This window comes from Anguilla anguilla, chromosome 11 (assembly GCF_013347855.1).
Source record: "Anguilla anguilla isolate fAngAng1 chromosome 11, fAngAng1.pri, whole genome shotgun sequence".
Classification (NCBI taxonomy): Eukaryota; Metazoa; Chordata; class Actinopteri; order Anguilliformes; family Anguillidae; genus Anguilla; species Anguilla anguilla.
In genome coordinates this window covers 13,761,250-13,770,133 of record NC_049211.1, presented here as the reverse complement: position 1 = coordinate 13,770,133, position 8,884 = coordinate 13,761,250, and the positions used below count along the sequence as shown (strand labels likewise).

The window sequence follows — 8,884 nt, the reverse complement described above, 5'->3', positions numbered from 1 at the left end:
CTGCCCCAGAAACCAGTGCGCAAACAGACACAGACGTTGTGATTATAAACCCCCCCCCCCCCCCCCCCCCCCCCCCAGATAGTGCCATCTATTCCTGCCCTGACATGCTGACAGCTTGGGCTGCAGGAACCGGTTTATTCAGAAAACCTATGACTCATCCAGGATGTGCAAGACCTCACAGAGGTTCTGCAACAATGACTTGTCACCTTTCAAAAAGAAGGTCAGGCCAAAATAAATGCATTTGCCTCCTGCAACCCCTTCTCACTTGTGTCTTGAGCCCAGAGTTTGTCCCACTTTATTTGGTGGGGGTGGGCGGGAATGATGGTGACGTTCGTGTGAAATGTTTGAGGCTCGGGTTGTGGAGTTATTTTTGCCAGAGGTACTCGTGTTGCTGTTCATAGCCGTCTGTGGTACCGCTGCAGGGGGCTGTGTCACCTTGTCAGTGCATTTCCAGATGAGGACACGGTTTCATTCCAAAGACAAGCATTCTAGAGATACTCAAGGGCTTGAGCCACTTGGGCAGTGGTCTAGTCTTGAAGATGACTCTAGAGCTGCAAATGTTCACCATTTCCTAACAATAACAACAGTCCCCATCAACAGTGGTGTTCCCCAAGGTTGCGTGCTATCTCCTGCATTATTCTCCATTTACACAAATCAAATCCAGGAAAACAGCAAAGATCTCACTCCCATTAAATATGCAGATGACATGGCAATAGTTGCATGTCTTGACCAGAAATCACCACCAATTGCATACTTACAGTACATCCAAAACTTAGTAGCATGGTTCAACAACAGCTTTCTTGACCTCAATATCAACAAACCCAAAGAACTATGTCTTGGAGGAATCACCACTGATGCCACCAACATAAAAGGGCAACAAGTAGAGCAGGTCTCTAGTTTTAAATAACTGGGTACCGTCCTGGAGAACTTTACCTTCACTGAGAATTGTAACTCAATCTACAAAAAAGCCAGACAGCCGATTTTAGCCTACATTGGTCTTGGTGTACAGATCTCTCATTTAAAGTGTAATGACCTTTAATATAGTGTCCTGGTATGGAAATCTCACTGTGCGCAATAAATCAAAACTAGCACAAATAATAAACCAAGGCAGTAAAATAATTGACATTAAGCAAGCACCACTGCAACACCTATATGGTCTTGCCATGAAAAGGAAAGCCCTACATATCGTGGGTGACTGCTCCCATCCACTTCACTCGTCGTTCCAAAAACTACCTTCTGGTAGGAGACTAAGGGTCCCACGGGCAAGGAGAAACATGCACAGAAAACCTTTTCTCCCCTCTGCAATCACTATCCTCAATAATGGACCAACCAGAGACTTGGGCATGTGGATGTAGCTAACAGTAACCAGGAGATGTTATTTGAAGGATTTGTGGTGTTGTTACTTGAAGGATATTATAGTGACCTTATGGTTGTCCAATGTTTGCTGTTATGTTTTTTAATCCGTGTATACCTTTGTCTGTGTCACTTGCAATGAGCATTGAACTGAAGGAAAATTTCCATTTTATTTTATATTTAATGGACAATAAAGTTTTCTATTCTATTCTATTCTTATTGTATGTCACATTGGATAAACCCATAATGCCAAATAAATTTAATGTAATGAATGCTTTGCCTTTTTTTCCTTTCCTACCCTGTGGAATCTTTTTCACCTTTGTGCGGAATAACCTTTGAACACTGTAAGGCAAATAAAAGAGATGTCTGAGCATGCTCAGCAGAACCTGCTCCTGAATGCTGAAAATGCGACACTAGCTCTGTTTTTAGCTTGTTTTTTAAAACTCCCCGTTCTAATGTTTCTGCAAATCTAGGCCTATATATGAACAGGCCCCAAGCCATTTGCGTAATGGCATGCATGAAGTTTGAATACAGTTGAATGATTACAAGTGGTGAGAACAAGCAGATACACAGAACAAAATAGTGAATTGCTTTATGCTATCTGTGTCATTGCTGCATTTTTTATTAAATCAATATTTTATTATTTTATGTCTCAACAGATATAACCATGAAACTGGCCTCTCTGGTGGATTTATTTATGCATTAGCTCACTTCCCTCTAAAGAAGAGATACTGATTATTGTCAGTAATAATCTACTGATTATACAGTGATTATTATTTAAAATATAAAATTTTCTCTGTTGATAACCTCATTGACTACTTGGTGCTGGCCAGAAACAGATGGGCTCTTCCTCTGAGCTTATTTCTGCTCAAGCTTTCTTCCTGTTAGTGAGGATGTTTTTTTTTTGCCACTGTTGCCCTAGGCTTGCTCTGAGGCGGTCTCAGGGCTGGGATCTACATAAGGCTGCTTTGTGAGAATTTGGATTGTAAAATGCACTGTGGAATTTAATTGAATAGTTAAGCTCTGAGGCACAAGAGCCAATCACGCATGGACATATTTTAAGTTACACCTCTGTATTCCCGGCACCAGGAGTGTCTGGTGGGACTAACGCAGAGTGCTCTAAACTGTGCTGAGAACGTGAGGCATGGGGTAAAGAGTGGCTGGTTTCATACCAGGGGTTTCAAGGTTGTTAAACCAAAGTCTAAAAAGGTTTGTATTGTGTTAATAAGTGAAACATTATGGAAGCACTTAAACACATGTTCAGCAACCTAATTTGGAGCTTATAAATTCACCTCAGGCTTTAATTTGATCAGTTAAAAATATACAATATAGCACAATAAGCACAATGGGAATTTTATTCTTCATGGCATGCATAGCAAGTTCTGACATAACGTGGTGTAAGATGCTAAATAATTCCTCTTAACATGAGAAGCACCTAATTAAGAAAAATTAACAGCTTGTTAAAATTCTGGGATTGAAACTGTGGTTGAAAAAAAAAACAATTTACACAGGACCAAGGTTGAGAACCACTACACTAGTGGTTGCATTCTGCACAATTTGGAGATGTTTCAAGGTTAAATTACTGCAACCAGACAATAAAGCATTACCCTGGTAGAAATTCCAGCAACCAGCATAAAATGATTCTACCTGGAACCCACTTCTGCTATTTCAACCATGTTGTTACCAGCTTGACCGTTTCAACCCAGCTGGCCCAGCTTAGAAGCAGGCTGGAACCAAGCTGGGATTTCCTCAGTTGAAAGAAGGCCACTCTTGTGATATTATTAATGTGGGCCTGAAAAGAGAGACTTCAGTAAGTGCATACATGGAGTAATGAAAAAGTCTTACTCTTTCTCTTCTTCATACAACCTGCAGTCATCAGTAGTGAGCAGACGTGGAATGGGAACACAGCTGGGTGTGCTTATAGCTGGAGGCATCTTAGACCCAGGGGCAAGCCCTCTCTCCTCAACACGACGTTGCTAAGATCCCTCCCAAAGGTCAAGTAGTATAACAGTACGTCTCCTCAGCCAATCGAGCGGCACTATCCCATGTTAATTCCACCAAGAGACACACAAGGAGCGCTAGTTTAATGTGCACATCTGCCAGAGGGGACGTGCCCTGTCCTTCGTGGTTTGATCATTTCTTTCCTCTCCTTCTGTGATCTGTGTTTCACTGCTATCCTGTGTGGTGGGCAAGAGGAGACCGAACATAGGACACTTCACTCCAAAATAGATCACTGACTGAGAGAAAAAAGGGAAATTAGAGGTAAGTGTTTTTTTCTTTAATTTTCCCGAATTTCAAATCTGAGTTGTATGAAAGCCTACATCAAATCATTTTGCAGAAAGTACTTTTTCTAATGTACTTTTATGTGTGCTGTACAGCGATATGTGCCTTTTCACAGTGCATCACATTGTGTCCTCACTGTTGTGTCTGGGTTTTTGGTGAAAAAATGCCGCTGAAATGTTGTAGGCGACATTAACCAATGTAAGTGGCTGAGGGGAGCAAGTGACTCAGCTCCCGGCCTATGGAAAGCAGGGTTACTTTTTGTATGCTGATTACCCAGCATTGCCTCAGAAGAATGTGGGTACTTGTATTGAGACACAGATTTGGAAATACCCAGGTGGAATAAAATGAACTGGGGACAGTACTCCTCAGGCTCAGACTAGAGCCATATGTCTAAGGATATGCCAGGAGGACTCTTAAATTTTCTCCTGTCCCACAACCTACTTTCACCATTTGTTATTCTGCCATCTTTGGATTTTATCAGACTGTTGTCATTGTGTCATACCCTCATTGGAAGTCCGTACCAGCAGCTCCAATCGGCTGTATAGAGAGCTGCTGATATGGCTTATCTCAAGGACAGTTACCTAACCACATGGGATTTCAGCCATCAAATCTGTACTTTTTCATGAGACAGTATGTTGTAATAAAGGGGACTATATGACACAGCAACTTAAATAATAATAAATAAAAAATAATTATTAATAATAATAATAATAATAATAATAATAATAATAATAATAATATAGTAGCAGTAGTATACATTTATTATTATTATTATTATTATTATTATTACTATTGTTCTAGTGAAGCTGATTCTTGTTTTAAACAGTTAAAACTAATAAAAGACATTTTACACAATAGTTATGTTTAAAATAGCAACCAAAAGGATAGCCCATTCATCATAAACTGTAATGTGTGAGAATTCTGAGAATTCATTGACAGACAGCAATGGGAAATGAAGGACCTTTGCTCTACATGTACCAGATACATTTTTAGTTACAAGTTTTTTTAAGGTTGCGCAACATGAAGCGCTTCTGTTACTGGGTGAAAGCCAATAGCCTTACAAGTGAATCGAATTTCAGAGTGAACGGATAAAGCTCTAAATTAAATGACACAAAAGATACACGGGTTTCTATAAGTTTGTTGCAAAACAGGACCTCAGTTTTTACAGCTTGTTCTGTTTTGTATAGAGCCAGACTGAAGAAGTCTCTGAAGTTGAAATCGCACCACCTTTACCCTAATGGCCAGCTGGCATCTCTGGTCTTTCGTCAGGTTCAAGAGTCCTGTTTAAGTTTTCATGTGCCGTTTCATTTTTCATATTTTAACATAAAACTGAATCAATTTTTTAATCACTGTATAAATGGAGAAACAGGATGATTCACATTTTTGAGTAAACAAAATGTCCCCATCTCGCCGTGACAAAAACAAAATCACTCCAGCTGCTGGGTTCCAGCTCTCTTCTAGGCACACATTTTGCTGAGCTGTCAGGACTGATAGTCTCGACCTTTCAGCCAATTAACATGTAGGGCATTGAAAGACAATATCACACCAGATTCCATTTTCTAATTCAACCCAGATTCCAATCGCTGTAATAACAGGCAGAAATCAACAACAAAACTCCTACTTATACCAGGAGAGATGCGCAGTGTTGATTTCAACCATTGGTGTAAATTTCTAGCAGCAGCACTGATTTCCATTTTGATCACTGCAGTCTGGTACATTCTGACACACAAAGCACTGTTAAATATACTGTTGGGGTTTGTCACGTACATAGGTAACTGTTTTTCAGGTTTTAAGCAGTTTTAAGCATTCCATTGGACCATATCCTGCTGACATATTATGTTCATCTTAATGAAACACAGCAAACTAGTTCTCTGGTATGTTAGAATATATGGTATGACTTTTTTTTTTTAATGCAGGCATATTATTGGATTAACACACTTCTACTAAATTATTTCAAAACACTTATTCTTGTTTATTGCACTGTTGACCATTTTAATCATATCTTCTATCTTCCTATGTACACTTTCATGTTTGGAGAGTATTGATTCCTTTGACATTCATTAATTCTATTCCACATTTAATAATTATTACCTTTGATGCTACCTAGGACTGGAATGAACTACCCATCAGTATTAGGAAATTCATCACTGCACCATTTGGTAACTTGATGAGTATCATACGCCACCTCTTACATCAGTCCTATCAACTTGAAAATGTACACTTATTGGGCGTCATTCACAAAACCTTTCTTAAATTATTCTTACTTTTGCTCTCAAAAATGTTCCTACGAGAAACCAATATGGAATTCATGACACATGTGCAGACCTTTGCTTTTGCGCATGAGTGTATGAGATAATGAATGCTGATTGTAAATTATATGCGCAATACTGTTCATGTGACTAGCATAGGGAAACATCCTTGAACAAATTCAGATAAGAAAAAAAAATTACGAGGCTTCATCTTGTAACTCCTTCGTAAATTTCAGCACACGAATTGTACTAAGCTTTTAACCAGCAAACCCCAATATGATCTCCATATGTAAATTATTGTTTGTTTTCTCTTCATACGTAAAAATCAACGTCATTATTCATCTACAGTCTTTACATGACTAATACGTAAGTACATATCTAAATATGGAACGAACTGTCTTCTTGGGTCTTTACCTTAGCTAGCCTAGTACAGTTCACAGGCCTAGTACAGTTCCCTGGGCACCTGGAGTTGATCGCAAATATACTTTGTAAGCTTGCACCCATGTGTGAACGGTTATTTATAGACCATATCTCTGTTATGGCTCTGGAAACAAACTGTACCTTTGCTCAATGAGCAACTTCTGTTTTCTTTCCTAGTACCTCATTTGTTTGCGGAGAATTGGACTGGACTTTGGGCAATGACCAGCATCAACGCTCCCGCGTGCCTGGTTGCGCGTAATCAGTTCTACAGAAGTAAGCTCTGTCACAGGCTAGCCATTTTAAAGCCACACATTTTTTGTCTAATATGTAACTACAGACACCAGAAGCTGGACTTGTGTTACCTTTTGCAGCTGTTGAAAGACCACTGTTTATCTCCGAATTCACCCTAAATCAACGCAATACCTTTTTGGCTGGAACACTATGTTCCAATTCAGAAGTTACTTCCTGCTGTTTCACTTTTCGTGAACGAAACAAATACAATGTTTGAGAACTCTAAATTGTGCATAACATTTCATAATCACCAAATCCGGAATAATGAGTTTATATCTGTACATGTGATGTGATTTACTGTTTTGTACAGACCATGGTCCGTCAACCTCAGGGAAACCTGCTTATGATCATTGTGCAACACAACCAACACAAAGACAAGTAACGGTTTGGGTGACCACATCCACTCATCAAGGTATTAACATCAGTGGATTGCGTTGAAAACATGCCCTTAAGCAAAATGTTTTATTTTTTGTGTGACAAACGAAATTTTCTTCCTATTAAAAATAATAGCACATGGGTTTATACCCTTCAGCCAAGTTACTATCACTCTGCAGGTCATAGTTGGTATATTTTAATGAGTGTGTGTGTTTGTGTGTGTGTGTGTGTGTGTGCGTGCATGTATGTAAAAATATACATTAATGTAAATGAAGAGAAAAGGAATTGCATATGTAAATGCTTTTTCTAACTAACAGCGTGCCATTCAATGCATAGGCTTATTTAAATCTTTCTACCAACTACTTCCCCCCCAGGTCTACCTGTAACAATGGCACGAGGATGGTGGATCAGTGTGATTTTGGGCAATCCCTCGCCTACAACTAAACGCCTGAATTCAACTGAAAGGGTGGTGAAGTAGGAGAGCTTTCCATAAACCAATGCAGTGGGAATTCGTACAAACGGGGACGATACTAAGTACCCTATCCCCGCTTTTTACAAGCGGGGGGGAGAAAAGAGAAAAGGCCTTTTAAAAAAATCTAATTTAACCTAAATGTCCCCTCTGTTGCTTTTGCTTTGCCTCAGTTTCAAAACCCTGAGCCAGATTCTTCAATTGCATGCACATGCAACAGAGGAAAAGTAAACTGTATTTTTTTTTTTCTCCCTTTGGACTGTTGCCATGCTGCTGCTGGGAACTTTTTTTTTCACGCACGTATCCAATCAGAGTCACCGAAGCCCTCCCGAGGGCCTCTCTCTTCCATCCCAGGACCTGTTGCTAGGAAGAGGAGGGGCGTGTGGAGCAGAAAAGAGTCAGCACTTGAGAGAAGCGTATGGCATTCCCTCCGCTGAGCAGTGACCTGGAAACAATGCGCTAGAAGCACATCTTGTAATGAAATGGTGCATCATTTCAAAGCCTGCGGGCAAGGCTTCTTTGTACTGTTGTTTACGCGCCTCGTTTTTTGTTTTACGTGTTCTGTCGAAGATGACTGAGCACTGCCTCTCTCATTTATACAAGAAATTCCAGGCAGCTGGCCTCCTCGTCAGGAGTTCAGTCTTGACCTGAATTCCATTGAACCGTGTGTGTTTGAAACCTTTTTTGCCAATACAAATTGGATGAATGTTGTACAACTTAATGTAGCAATTGCTGATTTATTTTTCATAAACTTGTGTAATTGCATTACATTGACCTTACCTTCATTTTTTAAACTGCATTCATGATTTTAACATCTGTAACTAAAATGTTCACAAAAATAATTTGGTTACATAAGTCAAATTTCAGTGTTACATTTGAGAAATTAACTAATTTTAAACAGGGAGCTTTCCAAAATATAAACTCAAACCCAACTGCATAATGGTTTCAATGTGTTGTCGGTTGTATATGGTGTCCAGAAGGGCATTCTATGTCTTCAGGGTGAGTAGGGATGTACAATCGTATCCGAAAAGGGCCAGTGTAGGTGCAGGTTTTTGTTTAAGCCCAGCACTAAGACACTTGATCTACTTATCAAGGTCTTGATTGACCATGATTAGTTAATTAGGTGAATCTGGTGTTATAGTGCTTGCCTGAAACAAAAACCTGCACCCTGGCCCTTTTTGGATGAGATTGGACACCCCTGCTCCTGAGAAATCATAGTTATTATATGCCCATATTTAAAGGAACTCAGTTATCTGGTACAGCAGACGTGTTCTAGGTCACTACTCACAGTCCGAGGTGACCAAATCACTCAGCTCATGACCCTGGACAGTTTGTTTATATAAGGCTATTTTTCACACCAAGTTCATACCCAATGGAATGCATTGTGCTTTATGTGCACTTTTCAGCCAGCACAGATGTTCTTGCTCAGTGCACCCTGTTTTAC

General features: G+C 39.7%; 1 long non-coding RNA gene across 1 annotated transcript; it reads left to right on the top strand.

The window, feature by feature from the left end:
- Nucleotides 1-3,367: 3,367 nt before the first annotated feature.
- Nucleotides 3,368-8,208, top strand: LOC118208438. Its single transcript, XR_004761565.1, has 4 exons — nucleotides 3,368-3,615; nucleotides 6,483-6,578; nucleotides 6,907-7,008; nucleotides 7,346-8,208. It is a non-coding gene; the product is annotated as an uncharacterized LOC118208438 (long non-coding RNA).
- Nucleotides 8,209-8,884: the final 676 nt, after the last annotated feature.